The sequence below is a fragment of the Triticum dicoccoides genome, chromosome 7B, assembly GCF_002162155.2.
Source record: "Triticum dicoccoides isolate Atlit2015 ecotype Zavitan chromosome 7B, WEW_v2.0, whole genome shotgun sequence".
Lineage (NCBI taxonomy): Eukaryota > Viridiplantae > Streptophyta > Magnoliopsida > Poales > Poaceae > Triticum > Triticum dicoccoides.
In genome coordinates this window covers 124,149,693-124,158,683 of record NC_041393.1, presented here as the reverse complement: position 1 = coordinate 124,158,683, position 8,991 = coordinate 124,149,693, and the positions used below count along the sequence as shown (strand labels likewise).

The following is an 8,991-nucleotide window of genomic DNA, read 5'->3' as shown; positions in this document are numbered from 1 at the left end:
CCCCCCCCTCCAGGTGCCGGCGGCGGCGCCGTCCGTGACGGGGCCACACCCCGGAGATGCATGCCGCCTCTTCGGACATGCCATAACACCATCCGGTTGTGGTAGGTCATCCGATATATATAAACACTTGGAGCAAAGTCCCCTTCGTATAGACTCGATGCGGCTGTTCCCCATTCCAGTTGCCGGCTGGCGGCGGCACCGTTCGTGAGGGGGGTCACACCGCTCTGTACAGAACCGAAAAATAATGTATGTATGCTTATTAACACATACTGTATGTAAGTTAGTTAAATAATAATATTAAAGAAAACAGTGAAGAAAAAGAAAAAAAAACTATATGTATGCTTATTAACACATACTATATGCTTATTAACACAATCTATATGTATGCTTATTAACACAATCTATATGTATGCTTATTAACACATACTGTATGTTTAATAATAATAATAATATTACATGGAAAAAAACAAAAAAAAAGAAAAAAAAACTATGCCGACGGGAAAGCCGTCGGCATAGGTGCGACCAGGGTAGATGGACAGCGACGCGGATCGATGACGTGTCAGCTATGCAGACGGCTGCCGTCGGCGTAGCTCCTGGTCGGTGCGCTCTGGATCGGTGACGTGTCACCCGTATCTATGCCGACGGCCACCCGTCACGGCCGTCGGCATAGATTTGACGTCGTTAGCCGGCCGTGATGGCAGTTGTCAGCGGGCCCGCATCTATGCCGATGGCCTATATATGCCGACGGCAGCTGTAGGCGTAGCCTGGGATAAGCCGACGGCTGCTGTCGGCATAGACGCTGATAGCCCGACGGCCTTTGTACGCCGACGGCCAGGAGCTAGCTGTCGGCATAGCTCGGTCTAGGCCGACGGTAGCCGTCGGCATATATTTGGCTGTCGGCTTAGAGCCCTGTTCCGGTAGTGATTCACATAGAGCTAAGTCCTCGAACAATCAGGCAACCGGAACCCGTAGTTCCAGGATTAAGTTTCCTCTCCGGGAACTCCACATCCCGTCACGCAATAAGACCATGCAACACTACGGCCATTACAGGCATTTACGTAGCATGCATGCAGCCGCACCCATGGACTCTTGTGAAGAAATAATTTGCTTTATATACCACTGAAAATAATACATCACACTGCAGTCGATAATATCAGATGATGCATGCACCATCTCGTGCATTTACTTACAGCAACTAAGAATTAACGGACGCTAGTTGGGGGCGTAGCACTTCTTCCTGATCTCTCCCTCGGCCCTGGTGAGCACGCCCACGTCCCCCATCTTGATCATGGACGCGCTGAAGTCCTTAAAGAACTCGCCGTCGAACTTGCCGGTGGCGATGCGCTGGACGTAGTCCCTGGTGGTGTCGTCGAAGAGGAGAGCCGCATCGGAGCGGAAGAGGCCCCTCCGCTTGGCGACGTGGCGATAGTAGCTGGTGTCGAAGGTCTTGTAGCTCCCGGGGTCCATCTCAGACAGCATAGCGCGGTCATCAACGCTCTTGCACTTCAGCCTCAGCTTGTCGGCGTACTCGCTGTCCAGAGACGGGTCGACGAGGCCATACGCACCGTTCTCGCCGGTGCTGTTGTAGAGCCGGTCGGCGAAGGACGGGCAGTGCGCCGTGCCGAGCGTGTGGGCGCCGGAGAGCACGACTGAGGTCCTTGAGGTCGAGGCCCTTGGAGGCGAAGATCTTGGCGAGCAGAGGGACGTCGCCGGAGGCCGGGGGCAGCTCGTCGCTGGCCTCCGTGTCACTGGACACCCTTCCGTCTCTCCTTCCCAAAGCCACCGGCCAGAAGGGGCCCTTGGCCAGAACGACGGCGTCGCGGGACATGAGGGTGAGCACGTCGGCGCAGGAGACGATGCCCGGGCACGCGGCCTCGAGTTTGGCCTTCACCCGCTCCACGGAGCCGAACCCTCGCAGGCTCTTGTTCGGCTTGGCGTCCTTCTCCGCCACGTTACCTTCGGTGGATTCGAGTAGGACAGAGGCGTCACAACCCTGCAATTTAATTTGCGTTGCATCCACGAACATGTAAGCATACATTTCAGGATCAATGGCAGCAGAAATACGAGAACAGGCTGGGCAAGTTACGTACCCTGACAAAGCAGTCGTGGAAATGAAGCCGGAGGAGTGGGCCGGCCAGGCTGGGCGCGGCGGCTATGATCTTGGCCATCTCCTCGCGGACGATCTTCTCGGCGTCTGGGCATGTCTTGCTGTAGAAGCCGATCTCCAGCTGAGCCACCGCAGCGGAGGTAGCTGCGAGAGCCAGCAGGGCCAGAGGGAGCAGCAAATACCTGACCGCCATGGACCTTAACCAGTTGCACGATCGAACTAAGCTCCAATTAAGTGGCTACGGACAAGAATGTATCAGTACTAGGGAATGAACGGATGACGTGTATTTGTCCTCGCAATCCCTGTATTTATACATATGCCGGCCGGCCGGTTACGTAGTCTTGGGTGCATGTCGACGTGTGACAACCTGTTATCTATGTGCAGAGGCATGTGCTAACTACCATCTCAATACAACCGCCTCAGTTATCATCTGATTCAAACGCGGCTAAACGAACAAGTCAATGCAGAAAAAAGGGGGAAGGAAATAGATGTCGTCGAGGCCGTTCAATCGTCCATGATTGGCGTCCAGCGTAACATGCCATGAATCTACCATCTGTGTCTGAACAAGTTTCAGCGGATGCATGGAAGGCAATTATCCGATAAACTGCCAGAGGATATAATATGCACCAAGGGAATAACCTTCTGTGGCACCATGTGCCTGAACGATGATTAGTTTGAGCAGGCTGTATATCTAATGATATCTCTACAGAATTTCCAATGGTGACTTGTTGCTTCAAGTCGAAAGCGCCTACTTCATACGCTAAGGCACGCCAACCATAGCCTCTATACAATGCGTTCTCACTTAGTGTGTCATTGCAAGGAACCTTGAGTTTTCGCGGCAGAAATGGGATGGTTTTAGCAATGATTTGCGGATAGTTAGAGGCTTACAATATCTCTAACCGATTCCTCAAAAAACATTAGAAGAGTAAAAAATCGACTAGCTACATGTCGACGATGAATGGCGCCAGTGGATCCACAACTTTGTAACTGGAGGTAGTGTGACCATTAAAGTCAATGATAATGGAGGCAGTTACTTTCAGACAAAAAAGGACTGCGGCAGGGTGACTTCATATGTTATTTAACATTGTTGCTGATATGTTGGGTATTCTGATTGAGCACGCCAAGTAGGGTGGCCAGATTGCAGGAGTAGTGCCACACCTTATGGATGGTGACATCTCTATTCTGCAATATGCCGATGACACAATTCTTTTTATGGAACATGACCTGGCAAAGCTCGAAATCTGAAGCTATTGCTTTCGGCGCTTGAGCAAAGCCAGGTCTTAAAAGTAACTTCCATAAAAGCGAAATGTTCTGCTTCGGAGCAGCCGTTGAGTCGGCGGCCGAATATGCTGACATATTTGTTTGCACACATGGCCAATTCCCGATTAGGTATTTGGGAATACCGGTTCACTATCGGTGTCTCACTATTGCGAAGTGGAAGCATGTAGAGGAGCGTCTAGAGAAACGGTTGAGCAGTTGGAAAAGAAAGCTGCTCTCGGTTGGGTGACGACTGGTTTTGATTATTTCCGTCCTCACAAATTTGGTTCGCTATATGCTTTCTTTCTTCCAACTACCAAAAGGAGTCTTGCAAAGATTGGACTATTTTAGATCCAGATTCTTTTGGCAAGGAGAAGGGGAAAGAAAAAATATAGACTGGCCAAATGGATTGTGGTTTGTAGGCCGAAAGACAAAGGTGGCCTTGGAATTCATGACCTACAGGTCAAGAATGAGGCCATACTTAGTAAATGGTTGTTCAAACTACTTACTGAGGATGGTCTTTGGTAAACCATCCCGCGCAACAAGTATTTAGGCCAAAAGGCGGCGTCTCAGGCATATTAGAAACATGGAGACTCTCACTTTGGGCTAGCCTAATGGCGGCAAAGAAATATCTCTTTCGCTTTGGGTCTTTCGCAATAAAGGATGGGTCAGAGGTTCGTTTCTGGGAAGACATCTGGCTAGGCAATGCCAGTCTCCGAGAACAATATCCAACCTTATAAATCATTGCTTGTGAGAAGAATAATACTCTTGCGCAGGTGTTGAGTTCATCCCCGCCGAATATGTCATTCAGACGGGATTTGATTGGGCCCCGACTTACGTCATGGCATAATCTATTGTCCAGGATGGATTCGATTAACCTGACACAAGGCCGGGATTTGTTTTGCTGGAACCTTACTATATCAGGGTCTTTCACAGTAGACTACATGCACTGTGCATTCACACATTCTGAGGTACAAGTGGAAAATAATAAGAAACTATGGAAGTCAAAGATTCCACTAAAGGTCAAAATCTTCATGTGGTATCTTCATAGGGGAATTGTGCTAACCAAAGACAACCTCGCACGGCGCAACTGGCAAGGGAGTAAGAAGTGTTGTTTTTTACTCATGACGAGACAATCATACACCTCCTTTTCCGATGCAAGTTTGCACGTTCTACATGGTCTTGCTGCTTCTGACAGCTCTGAAGGTACCAGTTTTGGGCCTCCACCTGGCTTCCCACTACCTATTTTCCATACGACAGTTACTGTTCCTAATGTTCCACTTCCAGATCAGTTGGGCTCTCAATTCAGAGACATAACAACAGACATCTCTTTGTCAGATGTAGGGGATGATTTTCTGTCTAAGGAAAGACTGGATCTGTGGGACAAGCATTTCAATCTTGTTGAAGGAGCTGAAAAAGTGGTTCAGGTACCATGTGAATGGTTTAAGTTTGTCACTGTTGCTCTTTTAACACCTGATAGCTTTAGCTGGGCTAAATCACTATTATCTTCTCAACTCTGGAATTACATCATTGAAGGATCTATAAACAAAAAGTTCATTCCTTTTGTACTTCCTGACTCATGTATCTCTTGTCACACTCCTACTTGTCAGCAGCTTAACATGGAACAGGAGGTTTCCTCAGCCCAACCTACTACTCCAACGCACAACAGTGTAGGGGGTGATCAATGACCTCGATCGGCAAGCACATCTGTTGTTTATGCTCGGAAGAAGAGGAAAGTCAAGGCTCCCATCTGTGAAACTGAGGTACGAAGAAGTTACCGATTGCAAGAAGGTAATAAAGGTTTTAAAGGAAGAGTTTGCAAAGATAAAATTGCCTCCCTTGCAGCACTGACCCACCTGCATGCTTTACCCTCAAGAGTTATTAAAACTATCTCTGTTTCCTTTTGCAAGGCAAATGTTAAGGACTGCACTGATGAGATGCTTCAGCAGCCCAAGAAAAAGAAGGATACTAAGAGCTCTGCCAAGGGAGTGCAGAAGAAGCCTGCAATCTTCAGGCCCTAGAGTTTTAGTTGTAGTCTTGCTGCTCATTCTGGTTTGTAATGATGCTGGACCTGAGTTTTAGCTCTTTTGTAGCTGGGATGTTTACTTTAATCTGGAACCTTGATGTGTGGACCTCCTTTTGTACAAGTATTGTAAGAACTTTATCAGATATGCTGGCTGCAATCCTATCTTAGTTATCCTTCTTTCATGATCTGGAAAGTTCTTTGGGATTATGGTTCCATTTCCACTGATTTCTGTGCTGTGTATGAATGTTGCTGGGTAGCTTGTCCCGTTTTAAAGTTTTGGCTTACAGTAATGGATCAACTATGGATGCTATCTGATTATGTTTTTCTCTATGGGCTTTCCAAAATTTGGGCCATTGTGCTGGCCATAGTCTTTCTCACTTTGCAGTCAATGAACATCGACATCAGCCTTGCAGACACACTTCACCATGTCTCAAACAAACAGGACTTGGAGTATTTTGAACTGGAATATTAGGGGCATTAATGTTCCTAAAAAATGGCTGGCCTTGAGGAATAAAATCAATGAATCAAATGCTGACATCATCTGCATTCAAGAGACTAAAAGAGATTTCTTTGACTCTAGATACATCAAGAACTTTTATCCTAGGAGAATTAATCAATTTGAGTTTCTCCCTTCAGTAGGTGCTTCGGGTGGGCTACTTATTGCCTGGAATGGCTCTTTGTTTACAGGTGAACATCTATTTCACAATGATTTAGCGCTGTCTGTGCGTTTTACGTCTACTCTATTTGGAGATTCTTTCATTCACTCCAATATTTATGGGCCTTGTCAGGGACCAGAAAGAGCTCAATTCCTGAATTGGTTCAAAGATATTCAAATTCCTACAGATACCAAATGGATTATAATGGGACACTTTAACTATGTTAGATTTCCAACTGATAGAAATAGAGAAGGTGGAAACTTCACAGAGATGTTGCAATTCAATGAGGCCATCAATGCCCTAGCTTTGGTTGAAATCCCTTTGAAGGGTAGACAATTTACTTGGAGTAATATGCAAGACGCCCCTTTGTTAGAGAAATTGGATTGGGTTTTTACTTCAGAATGTTGGACCACAGAATTCCCCAATACTTTGGTCCCGCCCCTTGCCAAACCAATCTCTGATCACACTCCATGCATGATTCAAATTGGCACACACATTCCCAAATCCAAGATTGTCAGGTTTGAAAACTTCTGGATGCAAGTGCAGGGTTTCAAAGAAGTTGTCAAGCAAAGCTGGGAGCAGGATATTCACATCACTGATTCTGCCAAGAGAATTTCAGCTAAATTCAAGAGATTGAGAAAGTGCCTTAAGATCTGGGCCAAAACTATTTCTAATTTGACCATCTCAATCAAAAACTCTAATGCGGTGATTCTTCTTCTTTGTACTGTAGAAGAGTTCACGCCTTTATCTACCTCGGAATGGAATGGCAGGAATTTTCTTAAACAACATCTGTTACAACTTCTGGAGTGGCAGAGGATTTATTGGCAGTAGAGAGCCACCATTAGATGGGTCAAATTTGGAGAAGCAAATTCAAAGTTTTTTCAAGCTAAGGCCACTTTAAAATACAGAGTGAACCACATTGACAACTTGCAAGATGAGGATGGTAATATTTGCAGGGAGCATAATCTAAAGGCTGGTATTCTTCTTAATACTTTCAAGAAAAGGCTTAGCACTTCCACACCTACATTCGACCTCCTTGAGGTGGACTCTCTGATTGACAGAACTACTGATCTTTCATTTCTGGAGCAGCCTTTCTCCAAAGATGAGATTGATAAAGTGGTTCAGGGTTTACCTCATGATAAAGCCCCTGGGCCAGATGGCTTTAACACTGATTTTGTTAAATTTTGTTGGGACATCATTTCTCCAGATTTCTATACATTGATTGATGATTTCTTCAATGGAACAATCAGTTTATAGAGCATCAATAGTTCTTATATTACACTCATTCCAAAGAAAGATCCTCTAGTAACTTCAAATGATTTCAGGCCCATTTCTCTGCTCAACTGTTCCATAAAGATTATCACCAAGCTACTTGCCAACAGATTGCAGACAGTAATCCTCAAGCTGGTTCGTACAAAACAATATGGTTTCTTGAAATCAAGATCTATCCAAGATTGTTTGGCCTGGTCCTATGAATACCTTTATCGGTGCAAGTCTTCTAATAAGGAATTGATTCTTCTTAAATTAGACTTTGGAAAAGCCTTTGATATGATTGAACACCAGACTATCAAAGATATCTTGGTTGCTAGAGGCTTCGGACCTAGGTGGCTCATGTGGATGGATATGCTTTTTTTCTTCTGGCTTCTCTTCAGTGCTACTCAATGGTGTGCCTGGAAAACAGTTTCTCTGCAAAAGAGGTGTCAGACAAGGAGACCCTTTTTCACCACTATTGTTTGTACTTGCTACTGATTTGCTCCAACCAATTATAAATAAAGCTATGATGACAGGCCTCATCTCCAAACCTCTTAAGCTACACCCCTGTCCTGATTTTCCAGTAATTCAATATGCAGATGACACAGTCCTAATTATGCCTGCATGCAGAATTCAATTAGAGCAGCTCAAGAATCTCCTGATGCATTTCACTGCTTACACTGGCCTAAGGATAAACTTTGACAAGTCTGGATTGATTTCAATCAACACACCAGATCACAAGATGCAACTTCTGGCCAACACTTTGGGATGTGCTATTGGCAGTCTCCCTCTCACTTGCCTGGGTTTACCTCTCAGCCTGCTCAAACCTAAGCTACAAGACTTTGCCCCCATCATTAAAAGGATTGACAGAAGACTTGCTGGCTGCTCCATATTGCTCTCTTATGGGGATAAGCTCACACTCATTAAGTCTGTTTTCACAAGCTTACCAATTATTTTTCATGAGCACACTCTCTCTGCCTGCTGGCATTGTTGATCAGATCAATAAATTCCTCAGATTGTGCTTTTGGAGAAAATATGGTAAGGAACGAGGTCCTGCTCTGATCGCATGGGAGAAAGTTTGTTTACCTAAAACTCAAGGAGGTCTGGGTATTTTAGACATCACCACTCATAATAAATGCCTCCTGATGAAGCACATCCATAAATTTTTAAACCATGCAAACTTGCCCTGGGTGAATCTTATTTGGGAATCTTATTATCCCAATGGTATCCTCACCCCCAGACCCGTGGGCTCTTTTTGGTGGAAAGGGATTATCAAGCTGCTACCATTATTCAAGCATTGGGATAAGGGAGAAGTTGGTAGAGGAAATTCCATATGTTTCTGGCAAGTTAATTGGGGACATGATACTCTTCAGCATAAATACCTAGAACTCCACTCTTTCTCACTCAGAGCAGATTTATCTGTGCAAGAATTCCTGCAATTGGATAACCCAATGGACCATTTTCACACTTCACTCTCCATCCAAGCATTACAACAGTTCCAAGAACTTCAGTCTATTCTTCAAAATACTCAACTTTCTAAGAACCATGATATCTGGAGTTACTCCTAGGGATCTGCATTTTCCTCCATCAAATTGTACAAGTGTTTGGCCGAGAAAGATCACAATCCACCTACCATCTTCAGGAAGATTTGGAAGAATGCAGCTATACTACGTTACAAAATTTTCTTTTGACTC

At 45.3% G+C, this 8,991-nt stretch overlaps 1 pseudogene; it reads right to left on the bottom strand.

Annotated features, from left to right (window-relative positions):
* Positions 1-1,108: 1,108 nt before the first annotated feature.
* Positions 1,109-2,367, bottom strand: LOC119336096 (annotated as a pseudogene).
* Positions 2,368-8,991: the final 6,624 nt, after the last annotated feature.